Source organism: Heterocephalus glaber, unplaced genomic scaffold (genome assembly GCF_053883595.1).
Source record: "Heterocephalus glaber isolate CG9 unplaced genomic scaffold, H.glaber_assembly_v1.0 deba00001431, whole genome shotgun sequence".
NCBI lineage: Eukaryota > Metazoa > Chordata > Mammalia > Rodentia > Bathyergidae > Heterocephalus > Heterocephalus glaber.
In genome coordinates this window covers 2,058,259-2,084,786 of record NW_028258295.1, presented here as the reverse complement: position 1 = coordinate 2,084,786, position 26,528 = coordinate 2,058,259, and the positions used below count along the sequence as shown (strand labels likewise).

General features: G+C 38.0%; 1 non-coding gene across 1 annotated transcript; it reads left to right on the top strand.

Annotated features, from left to right (window-relative positions):
* Positions 1 to 2,434: 2,434 nt before the first annotated feature.
* LOC147827803 (U1 spliceosomal RNA) lies at positions 2,435 to 2,597 on the top strand. The gene has a single exon (XR_015451801.1). It is a non-coding gene; the product is annotated as a U1 spliceosomal RNA (small nuclear RNA).
* Positions 2,598 to 26,528: the final 23,931 nt, after the last annotated feature.

The following is a 26,528-nucleotide window of genomic DNA, read 5'->3' as shown; positions in this document are numbered from 1 at the left end:
GCCACTCCGTGTCCTCTGTCCTTCACGTTCAGCGTTTCAGCTGTGTGTGTGTGTGTGTGTGTGTGGTCTGTTGGCGATGATTCAAAAGACAGCAGAAAAACCTTTAGGATCAGTTCTGTCTTCTTTTCTCACCGCGTCTTTCTGTACCTTCTGAGCAGCTTGGTTAGGTCTTTGTTTTATTAATAGAATTATAATAAATAATAATAATAAATAATAATAATAATAATGGGAAGAACAAGCCTACAACCAGCTCTGTCGGGGGAATACATTTTTAGGATGAGATGTAAAATACTTCTGCTCAAAATATTCTTTGTGGGGACATCCTGAACCGAGGAAGTAGGATATCGTTTGAAAGCAGAACGGTGCTCTTTGCCAAGGGCAAAGGCAGAGGAAGCCGAAGGTGGAGCCGCACGAAGTTGCGTGTGGAGCTGCTCTGCCATCTGGTGGACAGAGTGGCACCTGCAGTTTGTAAACTAATGAAACAAAAAAACGAGAACAAGCAAACAAGTAAACCAAGACACTCCACATCAATCCCGAATAAGTAAGGAAAGTCAATGAACGGCCGCCGGCTTTGTATTTGTGAAGCAATATTTTATAATAGCATCCACGTTTGCCATCATCTTTCTTTTCATTTTTATTTTGAGGCCCTGGAGCTGAAACCTAGGGCCTTGTGTGTGCTAGATAAGATCTCTACCACTGAGCTACGCACCCAGCCCCATCGTCTTCCTTTTCATTAATCGTCACTGTACTGGAGCTTTAATCCAGGCCTTTGCACTGAGCTACTTCCTTTGCTCCTATTTTATTTTTTATTTTGAGAAAGGATCCCACTAAATCGCTCATTTCCCTGGCTGGCCTAGAATTGGCGACCCTCCTGGCCCTGCTGTCTCAGGCTCCCCGAGTGCTAGGATTACAGGAGTGCTTGCCCTTTGGGAAAAAAGAGCGCAGCTCCCAGTCAGTGTGCATTCAATTTTCAGCACTTTGAGAAAGTCTCTATTTTATAAATGGAAAGACCACTAGTAAACACAGAATGCTATAAATAGAATGATGTCTTTTGTTCCCAAAGACTATCAACATACTAGACAGACACGAAAATAATAATAAAAGCAAGATATTTCATGGCAAACTTTGGCAGTAAGGTTAGGACTGTAATGTGTGAGTTATTGGTGGGGAAGGAGTTAAAACGTAGTGACTCCTAAAGAGAAAGTCTTTTGTCAGGGAAAAAAGTAGCCCTTTTAATGAAGTACTAGCTTAATGGAATTATCATTCCATTTTTCTCATTTTTACTGTTTTGTTACAATGGGTTGAGCGTTTATTAAGGTTTGGTAGTGGTCTGAGTGATAGTCGAGAGCTGCTGACCTAAAACACTTTGAGCAACCATTTCATAAATACCTGGGGGCTCTGAACGACTTTGGTAGCCACCATATTAAAAATTGCCTGGGGTGTATATTTAAAAAAGTTTTCAGAGACGGGGATGTAGCTCAGTGGTGCAGCGCCAGCCTGGGAAATGCAAGGTCCTGAGTTTGATCCCTGGTACCAAAAAAAAAAGTTTACTTTTTATAGAAATCACTATGTACCAACTCCCCATGATGAATGTAATCTTATGTGCTGTAAACATGTACTGTTAATAAAAAATAAATAAATAGAAAAGACATTGCCATTATCTCACATGCTCCTGAGTGTTGAGGATTCCCTTCTGCCCGGGCCATCACCGTTTTTGCTGGGGGTTTCTCCGGTTAACAAATCTCTAAATGTTGATTATAAACATTGAACTAAAAATCCCAGCCAATCAACCAAACAAACAAACACAAAAACACACAAAAAAATTGAGCTCATGCACTGACCACTTGTTACATGTGTGTTTATGAAGTACAGAATGTACTAGGATGCATTAGAGACAACATAAATCATACATAATGGAAGAAAAGTTTAAATATGAAATAAAAATATAAACAGAAGTTTCCATTGTTTTTCTCTGCCCAAAAATGATTCTCTTGGTGCACTTGGGGGCTTCTCGTTCCTTTCAGCCCATCTTATCCACTTGTCTTGTCATTCTTCTGTTTCAAAACTCATGAATAACTTTCCTAGATGGAGGTCTAATTTCAGAAGATGGCACTGCAAGCCTTCTAGATCCTGCTTCCAGTCTACACTGGTGTGGTCCACCTTGGCTCTGCAGCATATTTATGTCTAGCAGTTGTCAGGTCCTGACTGGCTCAGCCTCTTCTTTCACATGGGCACATCTTCCTCCCTCAAGGTCTAGTTCTGCTGTCCCTTCCTCTGGGTGGTGACCTGCAGAGTCCCAGAAGATCTCTCACCTTATGTAGCAGGGATTTAGAGGTTGGGGCTGCAGATGCTCAATGGGTGACTATAAGCAGGATAAAGCTGGCCATCTCTGCCTTCCTTCCTTATGTGTATTTTCTATTACTTAAAACTTTGGATACTTACCTGGCAGGGGAGATACCATGATCATGAAGGTGGTTTTCCCAGGGCGAGGCTTATCCATTGCCCTCCAGATGAGCTGACCTCTGCGATTTCGCCAAATGCGGGAAACTCGACTGCATAATTTGTGGTAGGGGGGACTGTGTTTGCACTCTCCTCTGTTAATAAAAAGAAAAGAAAACAAAGTAAAACAAAACTTTGGGTCAAATTCCTGCTCAGCTCAGCGCATAAGCATGTTAATCACTTAAGGAGGGTCTGTCTAAAAACTAGTAACACAAGATTTACAAGCCTTAAATTTACCTAGCCTATCTTGTTCACTTGCAAGACTGAGGACACCAAAATAAGAGTACTAAGATATTTTCAAGATTTGCAGGGACATTCAGTTGCCAGTTTTTATAACTGTTCAGTCCAGACTCCTTGGAGCATGCCTAGATGCCCCTAGTCATTGTCCCAAACCTGGAGTCACTTCAGATTTTAGGAAAAACAGAGTCATGCAGACCACCCCATGATGAGATTCCCTCTTATGGTTGAGATCTAAAATATCTCCCAGAAGTCTCACATTAAGAGGTGGGGCCTGGTTGGAAGAGGAAGGTCTAGGTGTTCAACTTGGAAGGGTGATTCCTTGTTCAAGGATCCTCCCTTTGCTCTCTGTTCTTGGCTGTCATGTGGTGATCAGCTTTATTTCACTATTTATTTCAGCTATTTCTGCCTTGGAGCTGGCCAACCACAGACTAAACCCACTGAAGCTGGGAGCCCAAATGAACCTCTCCTCTAAGTTGTGAGTGTTACCCATTCTATGTGCATTAAACTTTGTACTCTTTTCCTCTTTCTTTGTTAAGTATAAATATATTCATTCTAAGTCATCAGTGCCTTACTTAAAAATTAAATAATGCATCTCTTCTCTGGAGGCTGGGTATCTGAAAACTGTACCAGTTCTCCTCAAAGGTCATATCACAGGACCATGGACTCTGAAAAGTTTTGAGGCTCAGTATATTTCCTTTTTTAATATGGTGAAGTATCATGTTGTAGAAAGTGGAGGAATTTTCAGATACTCATGGTGTATCAGTGTTTACTACAGAAACAGTTATAACACAATACACACAAATTTATAAGAGTTTATAAGATTGCTTACAGTGGCCACCCACAGGGTTGGATGAGGAGAAGTGCAGAGGGTCTGTCTCTTCCAGAGATGGAAGAATTCAGTCAAAGGCCTGGAGCTCACTGCAGTGCCCTGTGCGAGTCCATGTCAGGAGGCTGAAGGGTCCACACCAGCAGCTGAAGAGCCTGCACTGGAAGCCGGAGATGATGTCCAAGGTGAAGGTGAGGACTAGGGCTCCTTCAAAGAAACAGAAGAAGCAGATCTGTCCTTCATTTCCCCTCTATACCATCCAGGTGACAAGCCACCCTCGGGTGGATTCTCTCCATTCCTAGGGTGTGGAATTGCTGAGCCAATTTATTTGAGCTTCTCTTAGTCAAGTTGACACAATCAATCAACCATCACACCTAGAAAAAGGATTCTAAAAATACTCAGACTGGCTTGATGTTAGACTCAAGCAAGATGAAGAGTAGATATTTACAGGACTACCCAAAAACTCTAACAGGGGGCTGGACACAATGGCCAGCTTGTATCCCAGCTACTTGGGGGACTGAGGCAGGAGGGTCACAAATTCAAGGCCAGCTGGGCTACATAGCAAGTTATAAGAGGTGAGGATGTGGCTCAGTGCTAGATTGCTTGCCTCACATGTGTGAGGCCCTGGGTTCAAGCCCTAGTGCCACAAGCACCAAGAGAGGAGGAGAGGGAGAGGGACAGGGAGAGGGAGAGGGAGAGAGAAGGAAAGAAGAGAAGAGAAGTGCTGACAAGCAAAAATGGTGACCACTCAGAAGTAAAGCTGGTTTACCATGAGCGTCATGTCAGATTAACCTTGGGCCTTTCAGTGACAGGGTCTCTGGACTAAAATAGATTTTATCAAAGTATTTAACAATGACTTTCAAGGATATCCTGTAGAAAAAAAGAGAAATATCTAAGAATGGAAAAGGAACTTAGGGAATTAGCAAATAGCATGACAAACAAAAAAATCTGTTGACTAAAAATTTGTTTATTGGAAGGTTCCTGTTGGTGGGATCTGAATCAACAAATGAAAATAAGACTTAACATCATGAGCATGCAGGCGAGCAACCTTAAATGCTGGGTGGAGCTAGACAAAGTTGGTATATTTCTGTAGGTAAAAAAATACTGTTCAACCCAGTACTGGAGGAGCAGGCTCATCTCAGCAGCCCTTGCTCTGCTTGGTGTTGTCCACTTCTCACTGACTTATCTCCGGAATTTCTCTCTCCAGTTTGCAAAGCCTTCTAAAGTTTACATCCAACTTTCGGGAACTATATTTCATAGACCTCATAAACATCTAACATTTTAGGGAAATTGGATTGTGCATTATTCTTCAAACATACCCTAAACTTTCACATCCTCACCTTTCTTTGTGCTATGGTCTCTTAAATTTTCCCTCTGTCTCTCATACTCCTCCTCTAAATGGCATGCGAGGTTGGAAATTTACTCATGGCATATTCAGATGTGAGAGAAAAAAAGCTCATCTATCTTCTATTGCCTGCTGGATCTCACTATGGGGAACTTGAATGCTTCAGCCACAAGGGGGAGGGAAGAGATGTAAAAGCAAATCTTCCTGTCTCATCTCTCTTTCTTACTCATTTCTTTTCCTTTGCAGTCATTCAGTAAGAATCCTAATCAACCTCTTTGGACATCTAAAACCAAAAAGACAATGATTATATACTCAGAGAGTCCAAAACAAAACACATACCGCATTTCCTGATTCCTTCATCTGTCATAACACTACCACTGGAAATTGTAGTGTATGCATTGCTTCAGTGTTTATTGTATCTCTGTAGGGACGATATTACGATATTAGCAAGATAAAGAGCACGAGAAAGGAATAAGCCCAGACACTCTAGAAAGAAAGAAAAATGATAAATGAAGCAGAATGCTTTAGCAGAAAGAGTACATCTGCCAGGGGGCCTTCTCAGACTCTCTAGCTCTGTGTCAGGTGCCTCTTCTAATGAGTTTCCACTGCTTGAAGCCAACAGAGGTGGGACCGCAAGCCAGGAAGTATAAGGTCTTGAAATGGTCTCTGTTCTGCAGGTTGCAAGGAGACTTATGCATTAGCACAATGTCAGGCTGAGAATGGATTTCAGCTGGGTGTGGCCACCTATTCAGAAGGCTGAGGCAGGAGGATGGTATGTTCAAGCCCAGCCTAGGAGATTTAACATTATCCTGTGTCAAAGTAGAATAAAAAGGTGCTGGGGATGTAGCTCAGTGCTCCCTGGGTTCAGTCCCCAGTACAGAGGGGGGGCAGAGGCGGGGGGAGATTGACATTCCTCCTTCCTCTATCTCTGTATTGTTCTACCAGGCCCCCCCTGAATTGGTAGATGCCTACCAGTGTTGGGAAGCACAGGCCACCTTACTCAGCCCGCTGATTCAAATTCTAACCTCACTGGAAACTCCCTAACAGTCACACCCAGAAATAATCTTCAGCCAAATATCTGTGCACCCCAAGGCCCAATCAAATTGTCATATAAAATTCACCATCATAGCTTATTTAAAAGACATACAACTGAAGCACAAAATGTTTAACTGTTTTGTTGGATTAATTACATGTAGATACAGGACAATAGCTCAAAACACCTGACGGATTACTCAGGAAGAGGAAGCTCTTAATTATGTACTTTTCTACATAAAAACAAAGACTATATAGCTTTCCTTTGTATCGCTTCTGTTTAGAATTATCATTTACCAATTTTCAAAAACTTAGACTGTTGATCAGATTTCCTTTTTTCATAGCCCTAAATGATCTTTAATCCTAAACTTGTACTTCCAAAGGTATGACTCTTTGGTGAAACAAGGTAGAAATCTTACATCTCAAAAGTGTGGAATGTATTCTCTGTCCACTATCGTAAGGTTTGCATGGCACAAAGAATGTCCAATTAAGAAATTTCATGCTAATATAATTTAAACATAGCATGTTTGTTGTTGCTCCTATTTTCTTTTGAAGCAAAATGTATGCACTGAAGCCAGGCGTGGTGGTGCATGCCTATAATCCCAGTACTCAGGAGGCTGAGGCAGGAAGATGGTCATGAGTTCGATGCCAGCCTGGGCTACATAGTGGGTTCAAGGCCAGTCTGAACTACATAAGCAAACCCTGTCTCAAAAAAATATATATATGTATGTGCACTGTTTTAAGTTTTGAAGTCTGTTACTATTACCAGGCTTGGTTGAGGCATTTTTCCCCCTTGACTCCATAATATACTGACTGGCACATTTAATTAACAAAATCTCTCCTGTGAAAATGCATTAAATTCAAGTTGATAGTATGCTTGAGTAATGCAGAAATGAAAAGAAACTTGTGTGTGAATGCAGCTATACCAGCATGATACACACCAGCATTTCCCAAGCTGCTTCTATGAAGCCTTTCATCTACAAAATGGAAATGCAGACTCTCATGCCCTTTTCCAGTTCTACTAAGTGAGCATTTAAAGCATAAATCTAGGTGATCCATGTGCACAGGAGAATTTGAGAAGCTCCGTTGTAAATAGCAGGGTCCCGAGAGATAATCTTAGGTTTTCTTTGGGTCAAAGGCACTATTGTCAAACAAGCTTGCATCACAGAGCTCTGACAGGATAACCTTAAATGTAAGGTCAGTTTCAGGTTTAAGATTCTATGGTTCCCTAATCTACAAGATAAAGGTCCCCAGACTGAGCCCACTGTTCTATTTCCTCCTTCGTCATCCATCTTGCTAGGTGCCGCAGTGTAATTATAGTACACAGTTACCTCATCAAGGTGCTGGGTGAAACACTGGTCAGAGATAATCCCATTGATAAAATAGAGGAGTTAATGCTGCTATTTAATAGGTATGTATTAATAGGTATGCCACAGGAATGTCAATGATGTGGCTCAGGGTCACACATATCATAAGTGGCAGGGCTGGGATTCAAATCCAAGGAGTCTGGAGCTATAGTCTGGGTGGGGTTTTTTTTGTACTGGGGATTGAACACTGGGTTTTGCTCTGAAGTGCATCTCCAGCCCTTTTTATTTTAACATAGGATGTTGCTAAATTGCCCAGGGTGGTCTCCAGCTTGTGACCCTCCTGGCCCAGCCTCCTGAGTAGCTGAGATTATGATGTGCATCACTGTACCTTGCTAATCTGTGCTTTTGGCCCCTATTTTGCATGCTTGTTCCAATTTCTGTGGCTTCACACCTGGTGGCATGTGAAAACTTGTGAAGAAAAGTAAGCAATAACCACATAGAAAATTTTAAGAGATTTGATGAAAATATCATGCTGTATCCCACCCCCATTAATATGTACAATAACACATGTTAATAAAATCATTTTAAAATATTTGATATTTATTTATACATAGTATTTTAAATCTGGTTAGTTGAGTGTGGTAGTGCACACCTAAATCCCAGTACTCTGCAAGGCCGAGGCAGGAGAATGGCAAGTATGAACTCAGCCTGGGCTACTTAGCAAATTATCAAGACCCTGTGTCAAAATTTTTAAAAAATTGTGTTGGGGAGAAGCCAGCGATGTAGCTCAGTGCAAAGGTCCTGGATTCAGTCCTCAGCACTGCCCGCCTAAAGTGGTATTATTATTATCTCTGTGGTGAGGATTGAACCCAGGGCCTCATGCATGGTAAGCACATTCTCTACCACTGGGCTATGTCTTTGATCCTAGTTTTAAATTTTTTATTATCTTTAGTAATTTAAAAAATTTTATTAGTATGCATTTGTAGTACATAGTGATTATGTTCTGTCTCAGTTATTTTTCTTTCATTGCTGAGACTAAATACCCAACACCCAAAGTCAAAGGGGGAAAGGTTTATTTAGTTCACAGATTATAAAAGTTTCAGTCCATAGCTGGCTGGCTCCAGGATCCTGTGGCACAGGGCTGATGGGCACAGAGAGGAGAAACAGTTCATGACACCAGAAGGTAGCAAAGCAGCAAAAGGACCTCAACAGCATCTTTCTGCCCCTTTTATCTTATTGAGAGCACTGGTTGGTGCCAAACTAATCACTGACGTGTAGTGGTTTAATAATCACACTGTAGATTCAGCCACCTCTGAGAAAGGAAGCCCCACCTCATCCACATGAGGCTTTGGGGGACATCTAGACTCACACCTTAACACATTCCTTGTGGGGAGTTGGTACCTGCACAAAACACATCTTAATTCTTTTTTGCTTCCACTTCCCCTCTCCTCCCTCCAGCTCTTGGACTCTTTCCCATGGTTCAAAAACCAAAATAAGGAATATTTGGTGCACTGTCTTCACATTGTTCCTGGCCCCCTAGCTACCCTTTTTTGGAAGCAAATAATGTTATCCATCTTTTGTGTAGCTCTTCATAAGCATCTTAGCAGTGCCTACATGTAGTTTTCATATATTCCCTCTTCTTACCTTTTTCAGAGGAATGGTAGAAAACTACAAATATGTCTCACATCTCAGTATGTATAATTAACCATTCATCTTGAAGCACATTCCACACCAATGCATTCTTCACACCTTTCCTATACTTACGCATCCTCATTCTTCTTTGATGGCTGGTTACTTGTCTATGGCATACATATAAAATAATTTAACCAGTACTCTGTTGCTGGACTGCTTATTTGCAATATCCTGCTATTTCATTTTTAAAAAATTAATTAAATTTATTGGTACAGTTTAGGAATACATAATGATAACATTCATCATAGCTAATTTGTACCTATACATGATATATCTTGATTCTTGTTTTTTCCCATTCCCCTTCCCTCCCTCCAACCCCTCTTCCCCTCCTTATTTACAAAAGCTTTATTTCTATTTTTTCTTTCTTTTCTCATTTTCTTTTCCTTTCCCTTCCTTCCTTCCCCCGCCCCCTCCCTACTCCCCCTACCCATTTGAGCATTTTCTTCCTATTTCACAATATTTATTATGCATTTTGGTCCTCATTTACACTTTCAGTTTCTCACATCAAAGAAACAAAGGCAAGGCAGGGTGTATCACAATTCCTGACTTGAAATTATACTACAAAGCTATTGTGATAAAAACAGCATGGTTCTGGCAAAAGAACAGACCTGAGGATCAATGGAACAGACTAGAAGATGCAGAAACAATTCCAGACATACTCAACCACCTTATCCTTGACAAAGGAGCCAAACACCTTCACTGGAAGAAAGATAGCCTCTTTAATAAATGGTGCTGGAAAAACTGGCTTTCCAAGTGCCAAAGATTGAAACTAGACCCATATGTTTCACCACACACGAACCTAAAATCAAAATGGATCAAAGTTCTAAATATTAAAACAGAAACACTAAATCTTCTGGAAAAGAGAATAGGTAGAATGCTTGAGAATATAGGGGTAGGCAAAGACTTCATGAACAAAACTCAGATTACACGGGAAATACTACAAAGAATCAACAACTGGGACCTCATCTTATCAAAAAGCTTTTTCACAGCAAGAAAAATCACCAACAGAGTGAAGAGACAACCCACAACATGGGAAAATTTTTTTTACCAGCTACTCATCAGACAAAGGAGTATTATCTAGAATATATAAAGAACTCAAAAAACCCCCAGATCTCCTAAATTTAATGACCCAATCCAAAAATGGGCATCTGAAATGAAAAGACACTTCACAGATGAAAAATTAGAAACAGCAAATAAATATGAAAAATGCTCAATATCACTGGTCATTTGTGAATTGCAAATTAAAACAATGCTGAGATTCCATCTCACTCCAGGAGGAATGGCTGCTATAAAGAAAACAACCAATAACAAAGGCTGGAGGAGCTGTGAGAGAAAGGGAACACTGCCCCACTGCTCGTGGGAGTGTAGACTGGTGCAACTACCATGGAAATTGGTGTGGAGATTTCTCAAAAAAGTAAAGCTAGAGGTTCCATTTGACCCAGCTATTCCTCTTCTTGGTATTTTCCAGAAAGAATTAAAAGTATCATACCACAGTTATATACATGCACACTCATGTTTATAGTGGTACAGTGCATAATAGCTAACTCTTGTAAACAGCCCAAATGCCCATCAACAGACAAGTGGATGAAGAGGTTGTGGTTTTTTATACAATGGAGTACTACTCTGACATAAAGAAGGACAAGCTTCAGACATTTATAGCTAAATGGATGGACCTTGAGACCATACTCTTAAGTGAAATAAATTGGACACACATGTTTAAATAAGACATTGTTTCTCTGGTATGAGAAATTGAAAGTGGAAATAAGGACTAGAATGTATAATGAATGTTGGGAAATGGGAAGAAAATGTTCAAATGGGAAAAGGAACAAGGGAGGAGGCAGAGAGAAAAGAAGGAAGAGACAAGAAAAAAAGTGAAAATAGAAGGAAAAAATGGAAACAAAGCTTTTGTACACAGGGAGGGGAGGAGGCTTGAGGGGGGAATGGGATAAAATTGAAATTAAATTTATTAAAAAATAAACCCCCCACATCTTCTTTATCCATTCATCAGTTGATGGGCATTTGGGCTGCTTCCAAGATTTAGCTATTACAAACTATGCCACTATAAACATGGGTGCGCATATATCGCTGTGGTATGATGCTTTTAGTCCTTTCAAATACCAAGAAGGGGAATAGCTGGGTCAAATGGAACCTCTAGTTTTAGAGTTTTTTTGGTTGTTACCAAGGATCGAACTAGGGACCTTGTGGTTGCAAGACAGGCAGCAAAACCACTGGGCTAAATACCTTGCCCAAGTTTTAGTTTATTGAGGAATCTCCACACTGATTTCCATGAAGGTTGTACCATTCTACACTCCCATCAACAGTGGAGAAAGGTTCCTTTTTTACCCACATCCCCACCAACATTTTTTTAAAAAATGTTTTTAATTTTTTCCCATTAAGTTTATTGGCACATTTTCAGTATAAAATACGGTTACATTCATCATTGGGATCTTGTATCATTACATGAGTATCTTGATTCTTATTTTTTCCCCTTCCCTTGCCCTCCCTTCACCCCCTCCACCCTTCCCTATTTGCAAAGACTTTGTTTCCATTTTTTTCCTTTTCTCATATTTTTTCTTTTCCCTTTTTTCCTTTCCCCTACCCCTCCCACTCCCCCTGCACCTTTGGACCTTTTCTTCCTGTTACACAATATCAATTATACATTTTTTAAATTACAATATCAAGATCTAGGAGACATTACCACAGATTTTACAGAATTTAAAAGGATATAGAAAGCATATTTCCAAAATCTGTTTTGAAATAAATTTGACAGCTTCTAAGAAGTGCCTTGGAAGACAAATTAATGAAACTAACTCTGGAGGAAATATAAAATTTGAATAGTACCTATTAAAGGAAGTATATTCCTAGCTTGAAAACCTACCTATATGACAACAGCAGGCTCATATACATTTTAACTGATAAATTATATCAAACAATTAAAGCAGAAAAAAGAAGGAACATTTCTCCCCTCATTTTAAGAAATCAACATTGTGCTAATCCTAAAACTGGATAAAGATAATAGAAGAAAAAAGTATGAACATAGATAGAAATTTGTTTAACAAAACAAACTATTAGAAGTGAGATCTGACAGTATGTAGAAAGTGGTTTTGTTATAGGGAGGGCAGTGTTGGTTCAGCATTGGAAGATCCACCCTCAAAAGTCATCATTTTAACAGAGGAAAAGAAAAAGCCATATGGTCCTGTCAGTAGTTGGAGAAAAAGTATTGGACTAAATTCTACAGCTGTTCATGGTAAAAGCTATCAGGAGACTAGAAGTAGAACAGAACCTACTCAACAGATTAAAGACACGTACTCCATACTTCCAGCGAGAACACCTAATATGAATGGAGAAGATACAATGCTTTCTCCTTAAGGTGGGGAATAAAGGCAGATATGCTTACTCTTTATCTGTCCATTAAACTTTGAAACCTAGGCCCCACCAAAATAGTCTGGCAATAAAATGACACAATTAGGATAGGATTGGCAAGGTAGAAGTAAAATCTTTAAACGTAGATGAAATGATCATCTACAGAGAAAATACTAAGAAATCTCTAGGAGCCCCTAGAACTTGTATTTGAATTTAGCAGGATTAGAAAGCACAAGGTATATATAAAAATTCAGGTCTGTATATATTTGCTATAGATGAAGAATTGGATATTGAAATTTAAAAGCTATGTAGGAGTACAAAGGACCTAGAAAAGTTAAAAAACAAAACAAACAAAAACAGTGTTGGAAGACGTTTAGTACCTAATTTTAAGACTTCCTCTAAAGCTACAGTAATGAAGGGAGTGTTGGTGTAAGGAAAGACATATAGATCATTGGAATAAAACAGAGAATCTAGAAATAGAACCACACATATATGGGCCACTGAGTTTTGAAAGATTATTTAACATTAGCCTTTTATAGAATATAAACTCAATTCAGGAGCTGAGGAAGAGATAGTGTTTTCAGCAAACGGCACTAGAACACCTAGTATCCGTATATAAAAAATTAACCTCAACCCTTTATTTCCATACATAAAAATAACTTGAAGGGATCTATGAACCTAAATATAAAAGCCTAAAAGTATAAAACTTTAAGAAGAAATTATAAGGGAAAATATTTATGAGTTCAGGGTAGGTAAGAACTACCTAGTATACAAAAGACATGATGTATAAAAGAAAAAAATTGATAGATGAGATTCCATCAAAATTTAGAACTTTAAATGACATCATTAAAATGAAAAGTAGTCCTTAAACAGACCATATTTACAATGCATATCACCTATGACCAGAATATATGAAGAATTATTAGAGCTCATTAATAGACAACCCAATTAAAAAGTAGACATAAGAAGATGATAAATAGCCAGTACAGCACAAGGAAAGGTATGCAACTCTAGAATCAAAAAAATACTAATCAGTACAATAACAAAATTGAATTAAATACTCATTAGGGAGATGAAGTTAAAAGTTTGAAAAGCCTTGTCATGACTTTTTCTTTTTGTTGGATTCTCCCCCTTTGCTTTTAATTTGTCACGCTGCTCAACGGATTCATTCTGCTGGGCTTCCTGGGGTTGTGATCCTCATTGTCTTTTCCTAGGATATTGTGTAAAATTTTTTGGAGTGCCGGTTTGATATTCATGAAGTTCCTGAGGTGCTCTTTATCATCAAAGTATCTTATTTCTCCATCAATTTTGAAAGATAGTTTTGCAGGGTACATCAGTCTGGGTTGGAGGCTGTTTTCCTTCAGGGACTGAAACACATCACTCCAAGCTCTTCTTGCCTTGAGGGTTTGCATTGAGAAGTCTGCTGTGATTCTGATGGGCTTCCCTTTGTATGTGATTTGTTTCTTTTCTCTCACTGCTTGTAGAATTTTGTTCTTCTGTTGGATTTCTGGAATCCTAACTATTATATGCCTATGTGTAGATTTTTTTTTTGATTAAGGCTATTTGGAGTCCTATATGCCTCACTTATCTGTATGTCAAGCTCTTTTCCCCTCCTTGGGAAGTTTTCTGCCATCACTTCTGTGAAATGAGGTGGAAAAGTCTGATAAGGAACCACTTGGACACCCTGAACTGATAGCACAGGAAGTAACAAAGCAGATGTATGAGGCTCTAGAAAATTTCAAAACAGAAATTATCTCCCAGATGAAAGACATGATTAGAAGCTCTAGAGCAGAAACATATGAAAATAGATGAGATCAGAAACATATTGGAAGCCATGAAGGCCCAGCATAAGAAAGAAATGGAAACCATGATCACCCAACTTAAGAAAGAAATGGAATCCATGAAACAGATTCAAACAGATATTCAGGAGATTAAAAACTCCACTGAAAACATGCAGAGCAGACTAAGAGAATCTGAAGACAGAATATCAGATATAGAAGACAGGATTGTGGTTAAGGACCATGAAAACAGAGATTTCTTAAGATAGTAAGGGTCTATGAGAAATCAATCCAACAGCTGCTAGATGATGCAAAGAAGAATAATATAAGACTCATAGGAGTCCATGAAAAAACAGGAGAAAGTACAACAGACATAAAGTGTTCACAGAAGTAATAGTAAATAACTTCCCAGACAGAGGTAGAGAATTGGACGTACAGATAAGTGAGGCATATAGAACTACATCCAGCCATGACCAAAAAAATCTACACCTAGACATATAATAGTCAAGATCCCAGAAATCCAACAGAAGAGCAAAATTCTACAGGCAGTGAGAGAAAAGAAATAAATCACCTACAAAGGAAAGCCCATCAGAATCACAGCAGATTTCTCAACACAAACCCTCAAATCAAGGAGAGCCTGGAGTGAAATATTTCAAGCCCTAAAAGAAAATAACTTCCAAATTAGACTGTTGTATCCTGCAAAATTACCTTTCAAAATTGATGGGGAAATTATATACTTCCATGACAAAGAACACCTGAGAAATTTCATGAACACCAAACCAGCACTCCAAACAATTTTATGCAATATCCTAGAAAAAGACAATGAAGGTCACAACTCCATGAGGCCCAGCAGAGAGAAGGCACCATGCAAGGTAAGATATTAAAGTGAAAGGGGGGAAAATAAGAAATAAAAGAGCCAACAAGAGTAAAACATCATGACAACAATGAGCCAGTATCTGCCAATAATAACTATCAATGTTAATGGCCTCAATTCACAAATCAAAAGAAATAGACTGGCAGAATGGATTAAGAAGCAAAACCTAGCAATATGCTGTATACAAGAAACACACCTAACTTAAAAGGAAATCCATAGACTGAAAGTAAAAGGATGGAAAACAGTTCTCCATGTGACAGGAACCCAGAAAAAAGCAGGCGTAGCAATCTTATTTGCAGACAAAGTAGATTTCAAACCAAAACTAATTAAGAGAGATGAAGATGTGACCATCCTTGTGAAAGGAACAATCCAAGAGGAAGAGATGACAATCCTAAATATATATGCATGAAATACGAATGCCCCCAACTATACAAAACAGTTATTAATGGACATGAAAAACCAAATAAGCACTAATACAATTGTAGTGGGGGACCTCAACACCCCTCTACCACAAATAGACAGATCAACTAGAAAAGAAATTAATGATGAAATTCTAGAACTAAATGAATCTATTGAAAAAATGGACATAATAGATGTTTACAGAGCGTTCCACCCCACAAAATCAGAATACACATTCTTTTCAGCTGCACATGGGTCATTCTCAAAAATAGATCACATGCTAGCTCATAGGACATATCTAAGTAAATGTAAAAGAATCAAAGTTATCCCCTGTATATTATCAGACCATAGTGCAATGCAATTGGAGATCAATAACATAAGAAACCGCAAAACACCCACAAACCATGGAAATTGAATAACACCCTCCTGAACAACCAATGAGTCACAGAGGAAATTAAAGAAGAAAATAGACAGTTTCTACAAGTAAATGATAATGCCAGTACAACATACAGGAATCTGCGGGACACAATGAAAGCCATTCTATGTGGGAAATTCATAGCAGTGAATGCCCATATTAGGACAACAGGGAGAACTCAGTTAAATAACTTAATGCAGAACCTCAAGCTCCTAGAAAAAGAAGAGCATAACAAACCCAAAGCTCATAGAAGAAAGGAAATTATAAAGATTTGAGCAGAAATCAATGCAATGGAGACTAAGAGAATGATACAAAAAAATCAATGAAACAAAGAGTTGGTTTTTTTGAAAGAATAAATAAAATCAATAAACCTTTAGCCAAACTTATCAAAAAAAGGAAAGAAAAGACTCAAATCCATGCAATTAAGAACAAAAAAGGTGAAGTCAAAACAGACCCAGCAGAAATCCAGAGGATCATCAATACCTACTTTGAGAATCTGTACTCTAATAAAATGGAAAACACAGAAGAAATGGACAGATTCCTAGATACCTATGAATTGCTAAAGTTAAATGAAGAAGATATAGAAATTCTAAACAATGAACCCAATAAACCCCAATAACAATGAGTGAAATTGAAAATGTAATAAAAAAAGCTTACCGACAAAGAAAATCCCAGGTCCTGATGGCTTCACTGTTGAATTCTACAAGACATTTAAAGAAGAAATATTGTCGTTACTCTTTAAACTCGTCAAGGAAATTGAAAGGGAAGAAAGGCTTCCAAATTCATTCCTGGAAGCAAGTGTTACTTTGATTCCAAAACTAGGGAAAGACCCAACCCACAAAGAGAACTACAGACCAATCTCCCTAATGCACATAGATGCAAAAATCCTCAACAAGATACTGGCAGAAAGAATACAGAGTGTCATCAAGAAGATCATACACCCTGACCAAGTTAGGTTTATCCCAGGGATGCAAGGATGGTTCAACATTCACAAATCAATAAATGTAATACACTATGTTAACAGAGTCAAGGACAAAAACCACATGATCATCTCAATAGATGCAAAAAAAGCATTTGACAAAATCCAACACCCATTCATGGTAAAAACGCTACAGAAAATTGGAATAGAAGGTCTTTATCTCAACCTGATTAAGGCTATCTATGAAAAACCAACAGCCAACATCATACTAAATGGTCAAAACCTGAAAACTTTCACACTAAAATCAGGAACAAGACAAGGATGCCCACTATCACCACTCCTGTTCAATATAGTTCTGGAAACATTAGCCACAGCAATTGGAAAAGAGAAAGAAATAAAAGGAATAAAGATAGGAAAGGAAGAAGTTAAACTGTCATTATTTGCTGATGATATGATACTTTACATAGAAGACCCAAAAAACTTAGTCTAAAGTCTTCTAGACCTAATTGACAGATTCAGTAGAGTAGCTGGATACAAGGTCATCTCAAAAAAACAATAGCCTTCTTATATGCAAATAGCAGACCCATTGAGAGAGAAATTTGGGAAATAATTCCTTTTACAATAGCATCTAAAAAAATGAAATATCTAGAAATCAACCTAACAAAGGAAGCAAAAGACCTCTACACTGAAAACTACAGCACTCTGAAGAAGGAGATTGAACAGGACATAAGAAAATGGAAAGAGATCCCTTGTTCCTGGGTAGGAAGAACCAATATAGTGAAAATGGCCATACTTCCAAAACTACTGTATAGATTCAATGCAATGCCAATTGAAATTCCAACAATATACTTCAGAGAACTAGAGAAAACAATCCAAAAATTCATTTGGAAACAGAAGAAACCTAGAATAGCAAAAGCAATTCTAGGCAACAGAGACATGGCTGGGGGCATCACAATCCCCAACTTGAAACTATACTACAAAGCTACTGTGATAAAAACAGCATGGTACTGGTAAAGAAACAGACCTGAAGACCAGTGGAATAGATTAGAAGATGCAGAAACAACTCCAGACATACTCAGTCACCTCATCTTTGACAAAGGAGCCAACCACCCTCATTGGAGGAAAGATAGCTTATTTAATAAATGGTGTTGGAAAAACTGGATTTCAACCTGTCAGAGATTAAAACTAGACCCCTACCTATCTCCTCGCACTAAACTAAGATTGAAGTAGATTAAAGATCTAAATATTAAGTCAGAAACACTAAACTTGCTGGAAGATAAGTTAGGTAGAACTCTTGATTACATCGGCATAGGAAGAGACTTTCTGAAAAAATCTTCAGTAGCACAGGAGCTAGCACAAAGAATCAACAACTGGGACCTCATTGTATTAAAAAGCTTCTGTACTGCAAGAGAAACTATCAACAGAGCTAAGAGACAACCTACAATGTGGGAAGAAATATTTAGCAGGCGTATCTCAGACAAAGGTCTAATATCAAGAATATATGAAGAACTGAAAAAAAATCAGACCTCCCAAATTCAAAGACCCAATTCAAAAATGGGCATCTGAAATGAACAGACATTTCTCAGACAAAGAAATAAAAACAGCAAATAAATATATGAAAAAATGTTCAACATCACTTGTCATTCAAGAGATGCAGTTGAAAACAACACTGAGATTCCACCTCACCCCACAAAGAATGGATACTATCAAGAAATCAACCAATAACAAATGCTGGCAGGGGTGTGGAGAGAAAGGAACACTTCTCTGTTGTTGGTGGGAATGTAGATTGGTGCAGCCACTGTGGAAATCAGTATGGAGATACCTCAAAGAACTAGGACTACAGGTCCCATTTGACCCAGCTATTCCCTTACTGGGAATCTTCCCCAAAGAATTAAAAGAATCATACCACAGCAATATATGTGCACCTATGTTTATAGCAGCACAGTTTGTAATAGCTAAAGCTTGGAAACAGCCCAAGTGCCCATCGACTGGAAACTGGATAAAGAAGATGTGGTTTTTTAATAGAATGGAGTACTACTCAGCCATAAAGAATGAGAAACTAGAGACATTTATAGCTAAATGAATGCATATTGAGGCCATACTCTTAAGTGAAATAAATAGGACACACGTGTAAATACTGAATAGTTTCTCTAGTGTGAGAAATTGGAAGTGTAAATAAGGATGAAAATGATTAAAATGAATAATTGATAATTTGAAATAAGAAAAGGTCCAAGGGTTTGGGGATGGTGAAAGGGAAAGGGGAAAGGGAAGAAGGGAAAGAAAAAATTATGAGAAAAAAAATGGAATCAAACTCTGTGTAAATAGGGAAGGGTGGAGGGGGTGAAGGGTGCACAGGTAATGGGAGAAAAAATAAAAACTAAGATAAATCATCATCTGGTACAAACACCCAATGATAAATGTAAATGTATTTTATACCTAAAATGTACCAATAAATATATATATTTTAAAAAAGAGTATCACCTCAATGTGCATCCATTTAGCTATAAATGTCTCTAATTTCTCATTTTTTATGACTGAGTAGTACTCCATTTTATTAAAAAATCCACATTTACAGGCTGGGGGTTTGGCTCAGTGGTTCTGCTGCCTGCCTTGCAAGTGCAGGGTCCTGAGTTGGATCCCCAGTACAAAAAAAACCCCCCTAAAAACAAACAACCCCCCGACACACACATTTTCTTTATCATCTCCAATTGATGGGCAATTGGCCTGCTTCCAAGTTTTAGCTATTACAAACTGTGCTGCTGTTAACATGGGTGCACATACATCACTGTGGTATGATTCTTTTAATTCTTTGGGGAAGATACTCAGCAGGGGAATAGCTGGGTCAAATGGGACTTCCAGTCCAATTCTTTGCAGTATCTCCATACTGATTTCCACAATGGTTGTACCAGTCTACACTCCAACCAGCAGTGGAGCAGGGTTCCTATTTCCTCACAGCCCCACTAGCACTTGTTATTGGTTGATTTCATGATAGCAGCCATTCTTTCCGGGGTGAGGCGGAATCTCAGCATTGTTTTAATTTGCATCTCACAAATGACCAGTGATGTTGAACATTTTTCATGTTTATTTGCTATTTCTACTTCTTTGTGTGAAAAAAGTCTGTTCATTTCAGATGCCCATTTTTGGATTGGGTCTTTAAATTTGGGAGGTCTGATTTTTTTTAATGTCTTTATAGATTCTAGATAGTAGAACTTTGCCTGAAGAATAGCAGGTGAAAAATTTTTCCCACATTGTAGGTTGTCTCTTCACACTGCTGGTGGTTTCTCTTGCTGTGCAGAAGCTTTTTAATAAGAAGAGATAGCATTTGTTGATTGTTTGTGCTAGTTCATGGGCAACTGAGGTTTTGTTCATAAAATCTTTTCGTACAGTAATGTCCTCAAGAGTTCTACCTAACCTCTGTTCCAGCCGGTTCAGTGTTTCTGCTTTAATATTTAGATCTTTAATCCATTTTAATTTTAGTTTAGTGCATGGTGAGAGATATAGGTCTAGTTTTAGTCTTTGGCAAGCTGAAACCCAATTTTTCCAGCACCATTTATTAAAGAAACTATCTTTCCTCCAGCGAGGGTGTTTGGCTTCTTTGTCAAAGATGAAGTGGCCGAGTATGTCTGGAGTTGTTTCTGCATCTTCTAATCTGTTCCACTGGTCCTCAGGTCTGTTTCTTGGCCAGTACCATGCTGTTTTTATCACAGTAGCTTTGTAGTATAGTTGCAGGTTGGGGATTGTGATACCCTCTGCCATGTCTCTGTTACCTAGAATTGCTTTTGCTATTCTGGGTCTCTTCTTGCTCCAAATGAATTTTTGTATTTTTTTCTTGAGGTCTATGAAGTATGCTGCTGGGATCTCAATTGGAATTGCATTAACTCTATATAGCAGTTTTGGAAGTATGGCCATTTTCACTATATTAATCCTTCCTACCCAGGAGCAAGGGATGTCTGTCCATTTACTGATATCATCTTCAATCTCTCTTTTCAGAGTGCCATAGTTTTCAGAGAAGAGGTCTTTGATTTCTTTTGTTAGGATGATTCCTAGGTATTTCAGTTTTTTGGATGCTATTGTGAAAGGAATTATTTGCCCTATTTCTCTCTCAGTGAGTCTGTCATTCGTGTAGAGGAAAGCTATTGATTTTTGTGTGTTGATCTTGTAACCAGCTACTTGACTGAATTTGGTTATTAAGTCTAGAAGCCTTTTGGTGGAGTTCTTGGGGTCTTCTATATAGAGTATCATGTCATCTTCAAATAATGACAATTTGACTTCTTCATTACCTATCTTTATTCCTTTTATTTCTTTCTCTTGTCTAATTGCCATGGCTGATGTTTCCAGAACTATATTGAACAAGAGTGGTGATAGTGGACATCCTTGTCTTGTTCCTGATTTGAGTGTGAAGGATTTCAGTTTTTGACCATTTAGTATGATATTGGCTGTTGGTTTTTCACAGATAGCTTTTATCAGATTGAGGTAGAGACCATCTATTGCAATTTTTTGTAGGGTTTTTATCATAAATGCATGTTGGATTTTGTCAAATGCTTTTTCTGCATCTATGGAGATAATCATATGGTTTTTGTCCTTGGCTCTATTGATATAGTGTATTACATTGATTGATTTGCATGTGTTGAACCATCCCTGCATCCCTGGGATGAATCCCACTTGATCAGGGTGTATGATCTTCTTGATGATCTTCTGCATTCTGTTTGGCATTATCTTATTAAGGATTTTTGCATCTATGTTCATTAATGAGATTGGCCTATAGTTCTCTTTTTCAGTTGGGTCTTTCTCTGCTTTGGGGATCAAGGTGATGCTTGCTTCCAGGAATGAATTTGGGAGTATTGCTTCCCTTTCAATTTCATTGAAGAGTTTCAACAGTAGCGGCAGCAGTTCCTCTCTAAATGTCTTGTAGAATTCAGCAGTGAAGCCATCAGGGCCCGGGCTTTTCTTAGTTGATAAGTTTTTAATTACATTTTCAATTTCATTGACTGATATTGGGTTGTTTAGAATTTTTAGGTCTTCTTCATTCAACTTTGGTAATTCATGCATGTCTAGGAATATGTCCATTTCTTCTGTGTTGTCCATCTTATTGGCGTATAGGTTCTCGAAGTAGGTACTGATGATCCTCTGGATTTCTGCTGAGTCTGTTGTAATTTCACCCTTTTCATTCCTAATTGCATGGATTTGGGCCTTTTCTTTCCTTTCTCTGATAAGGTTGGCTAAGGGTTCGTCAATTTTGTTGATTCTTCTGAAGAACCAACTCTTGGCTTCTTTGATTTTTTTTATATCATTCTCTTAGTCTCCCTGATTTCTGCCCTGACCTTTATAATTTCCTCCTTTCTATGGGCTTTGGGTTTGTCCTGCTCTTCTTTTTCTGGAAGCTTGAGGTTCAGCATCAGGTTATTTAATTGGGCTCCCTCTGTTTTCCTAATATGAGTATTCACTGCTATGAATTTCCCTTGTAAGACTGCTTTCATTGTGTCCCATAGATTCCAATATGTTGTATTGTCATTGTCATTTAATTGAAGGAAATGTCTGATTTCTTCTTTAATTTCCTCTGTGACCCATTGGTTATTCAGAAGTGTGTTGTTCAATTTCCATTTGTTTATGAAGTTTTTGGGGTTTCTTTTGCTACTGATCTCTGATTTCATCACACTATGTTTTGATAATATACAGGGGATAGCTTCAATTCATTTGCACTTACATAAACATGTTCTGTGATCGAGTATGTGGTCTATTTTAGAGAACGACCCATGTGCAGCTGAAAAGAATGTGTATTCTGATTTTGTGTGGTGAAATACTCTATAAACATCTGCTAAGTTCATTTGTTCGAGAGTTTAATTGAGTTCTAATGTTTCATTGCTTGTTTTTTTGTCTAGTTGATCTATCTATATGTGACAATGGGATATTGAGGTCCCCCACTACTATTGTATTAGTGCTCATATGATTTTTCATGTCCATTAGTATTTGTTTTATATAGTTGGGCACAGTAGTGTTTGGTGTATAGATATTTATGATTGTCATCTCTTCCTCTTGGATTGTTCCCTTTACAATGATGTAATGTCCTTCTTTGTCTCTCTTAATCAGTGTTGGTTTGAAATCCACTTGGTCTGCAAAGAGGATAGCTACTCCTGGTTTTTTTTGAGTTCCCATCACATGGAGTATTGTTTTCCACCCTTTACCTTTCAGTCTATGAGTTTCTTTTGGAATTAAGTGTGTTTCCTGTACGCAGCATATTGTTGGATCTTGCTTTTTGACCCATTCTGCCAGTGTATTTCTTTTGATTGGTGAATTGAGACCATCAACATTGATGGTTATAACTGATATGTATTGACATCATCGTCATGACTTTTTCTTTTTGTTGGATTCTCCCCCTTTGCTTTAATTTCTTGTGGTACCCAATGGATTCATTCTGCTGGGATTCCTGGGGTTGTGATCCTCATTGTCTTTTCCTAGAATATTGTGTAAAATTTTTTGGAGTGCTGATTTGGTATTCATGAATTTCCTAAGGTGCTCTTTGTCATGAAAGTATCTCCTTACTCCTTCAATTTTGAAAGATAGTTTTGCACAGTACATCAATCTGGGTTGGAGGCTGATTTCCTTTAGTGCATGAAATACATCACTCCAAGCTCTTCTTACCTTGAAGGTTTACATTGAGAAGTCTGCTGTGATTCTGATGGGCTTTCCTTTGTATGTGATTTGTTTCTTTTCTCTAACTTCTTGTAGAATTTTGTTCTTCTGTTGGGTTTCTGGAATCTTAACTATTACATGCCTTTGTGTAGATTTTTTAAAACCAGGCTAGTTGGAGTCCTATATGCCTCACTTACATGGGTGTCAAGTTCTTTTCCCTCTTTGGGAAATTTTCTGGCTTCACTTCTGTGAACATTTTTTTTTGTATGACATCTGCAGTCTCTCCTGTTTCTTCATTGACTCCAATCAGTCTTATGTTATTCTTATTTGTATCGTCTAGCAGCTGCTGAATTGATTTCTCATGGTCCCTTAGTATTTTAAAGAAATTTTTCTTTTCCTGGTCACTAATTACAATCTTATCTTCTAAATCTGAAATTCTGTCCTCACATTCTCTCATTCTGCTGAGTAAACTTTCAGTGGAGTTCTGAATCTCCTGGAAATTTGTTTGCATCCATTTCATGGATTCCATTTGTTTCCTGTTTTGGGATTCCGTCATGTTCCTCAACTCCTCTATTCTTTCATCTGTGTCCTCTCTAGATTTATTAATCATGTCTTGCACTATGGGCACAATCTGTGCTGTTATCTGAGAAATTATTTCTGATTTCATTTTTTTCCAGACCCTCTTTTGTTGCCAGTTCAGGAGTCCAGGTGGTTCAGTATCAGATTGTTCTATCTAGTTTCCTTTTTGGGTTGCTTTAGGTGATGTGTAAGTCTGGTTTTGAGACATGTTTACATGTCTTCTCATTTCAATGGGGCGGGGGGGTGTGGGCTGCTGGCATCTGCGTGGCTTACCTCCTCACCTCGGGGTGGTGATATGCAGCCCGGAATGCTCCTCCTCAGTTCTGGGGCAGCTCTGTTCCCTTTCTTTGTTTATTTTGCCAGTATCATCTTGTTTTTTGTTTTTTAAATCACAGTAGCTTTGTAGTGTAATTTCAAGTCAGGGATTATAATACCTCCTGCCTTGCTTTTGTTGTCCAGAACTGCCATTGTCGTTCTTATTCTAGGTCTCTTTTGTTTCCAAATTAATTTTAGGGTTTTTTTCTCTAATTCTATGAGATATGCTATTGGTATTTTGATCAAGATTGTATTAAATCTGTATAACAGTTTTGGAAGTATGGTCATTTTCACTATATTGATTCTTCCTACCCAAGAACAAGAATAACTTCCCATTTTCTGATGTCCTTTTTGATCTCTTCTTTCAGAATACTGTAGTTTTCAGTGAAGAGGTCTTTTACTTTTTTTGTTGGATTAATTCCTAGGTATTTCTTTTTTTTTTTTTTTGAAGCTATTGTGGAAGGTTTTGTTTCCCTAATTCCTCTCTCAGTGAGTTTGTTATTCTTGTACAGTAAGTCTATTGATTTTTAAGCATTGACTTTGTATCCAGCTACACTACTGAATTTGGTTATTAAGTCTAGAAGTCCTTTGGTAGAGTTTTTGGGGTCTTCTATATTGAATATCATGTCATCCACAAAAATGACAATTTAATTTCTTCATTTCCTATCATTCCTTTTATTTCTTTTTCTTGTTTAATTGCTGTGACCAATGTTTCCAGAACTGTATCAAATAAGAATGGTGACAGTGAACATCCTTGTCTTGTTCCTGATTTTAGAGCTAAAGCTTTCAGTTTTTGTCCATTTAGTATGATATTGGCTGTTGGTTTGTCATAGAAAGCTTTTATCAGATTGAGATAAAGACCATATAGTCCAATTTTCTGTGGGGTTTTTTTTTTTTTATTATGAATGGATGTTGGACTTTGTCAAATGCTTTTTTGCATCTATTGAGATAATTATACAGTTTTTATCCTTGGCTTTGTTAATATAGTGTATTATATTATTGATTTGCATATGAAGAATCATCCTTGCATCCCTGGGATGAATCTTACTCGGTCAGGGGTTATAATTTTCTTGATAGTTTCCTGCATTCTATTTTCCAGTATCTTATTGAGGATTTTTGCATCTATGTCCACTAGGGAGATAGGACTGCAGTTCTCTTTCTTGCTTGGATCCTTCTCTGGTTTTATAATCAAGGTAATGCTTGCTTCCATGAATGAATTTAGGAGTACTACTTCCCTTTCAATTTCATTAAAGAGTGAGAAGTAGTGACATGAGGTCTTCTCTAAATTTCTTGTAGAATTCAGCAGTGAATCTGTCAGGGCCTGGGCTTTTCTTTCTTTCTTTTTTTTTTGGTACTGGGTCCTTGCACTTGCACAGCAGGTGGCGAAACCACTGAGCTAAATCCTGGCCCCTGGGCTTTTCTTTGTCGGTAGGTTTTTAATTATATCTTCAATTTCATTGAGTGATTTTGGTTTATTTAAAATTTTTATATTTTCTTGATTCAGCTTTGGTAATTTATATGTATCAAGCAATCTGTGCATTTCTTCTGTATTTTCTGTCTTATTAGCATACAGGTTCTTGGAGGAGGTATTGATGATCTTCTGCAGGATCTGTTGTGATTCCACCCTTTTAATTCCTAATTGCTTGGATTTGAGTCTTTTCTTTCATTTTTTGATAAGTTTGGCTATGGGTTTATCAATTTTGTTTCATCTTTTAAAGAATCAATTCTTTGATTCATTGATTCTTTGTATTGTTTTCTTAGTCTCCATTTCATTAAGTTGTGGTCTAATCTTTATAATTTCTTCTCCTGTACAAGCTTTGGGTTTGACTTGTTCTTCTTCTTCTAGAAGTTTGAGGTTCAACATTAGGCTGTTTATTTGCGCTTGCTCTGTTTTCCTAATACAGGTATTCACCATTATAAATTTCGCACTTCAGCTCCTTCCTGGGTCCTGGGGACCCACTTCCTTTCTTCTTCTTTTCCTCATATTCCAGTACCTGGACACCAAACCTTGAAGAGGCCCTCTCTCTGGCAATCAGCACTTCCTCATCTTCCCGGAAGTGCTCTCTCCTGCTCTTTCAAATGCTAATATAATATATAACCTTGAATTTTTATACTTTTACATATTCAAAAGTAAATATGTAAAATACATGATGGTGTTCAGGAGTGTTTTAAAATTTTCTCAGTGGGTTGTACACAATTCTTGCTTCTTGGACACTAGAGTTATGCTCAGGTATTTTAGCTTTCTATTGGTATTCTTTTTCTTTTCTTTTGAGACAAGGTCTTGCTATGTAGTTCAGGCTGTCCTTGAACTCACT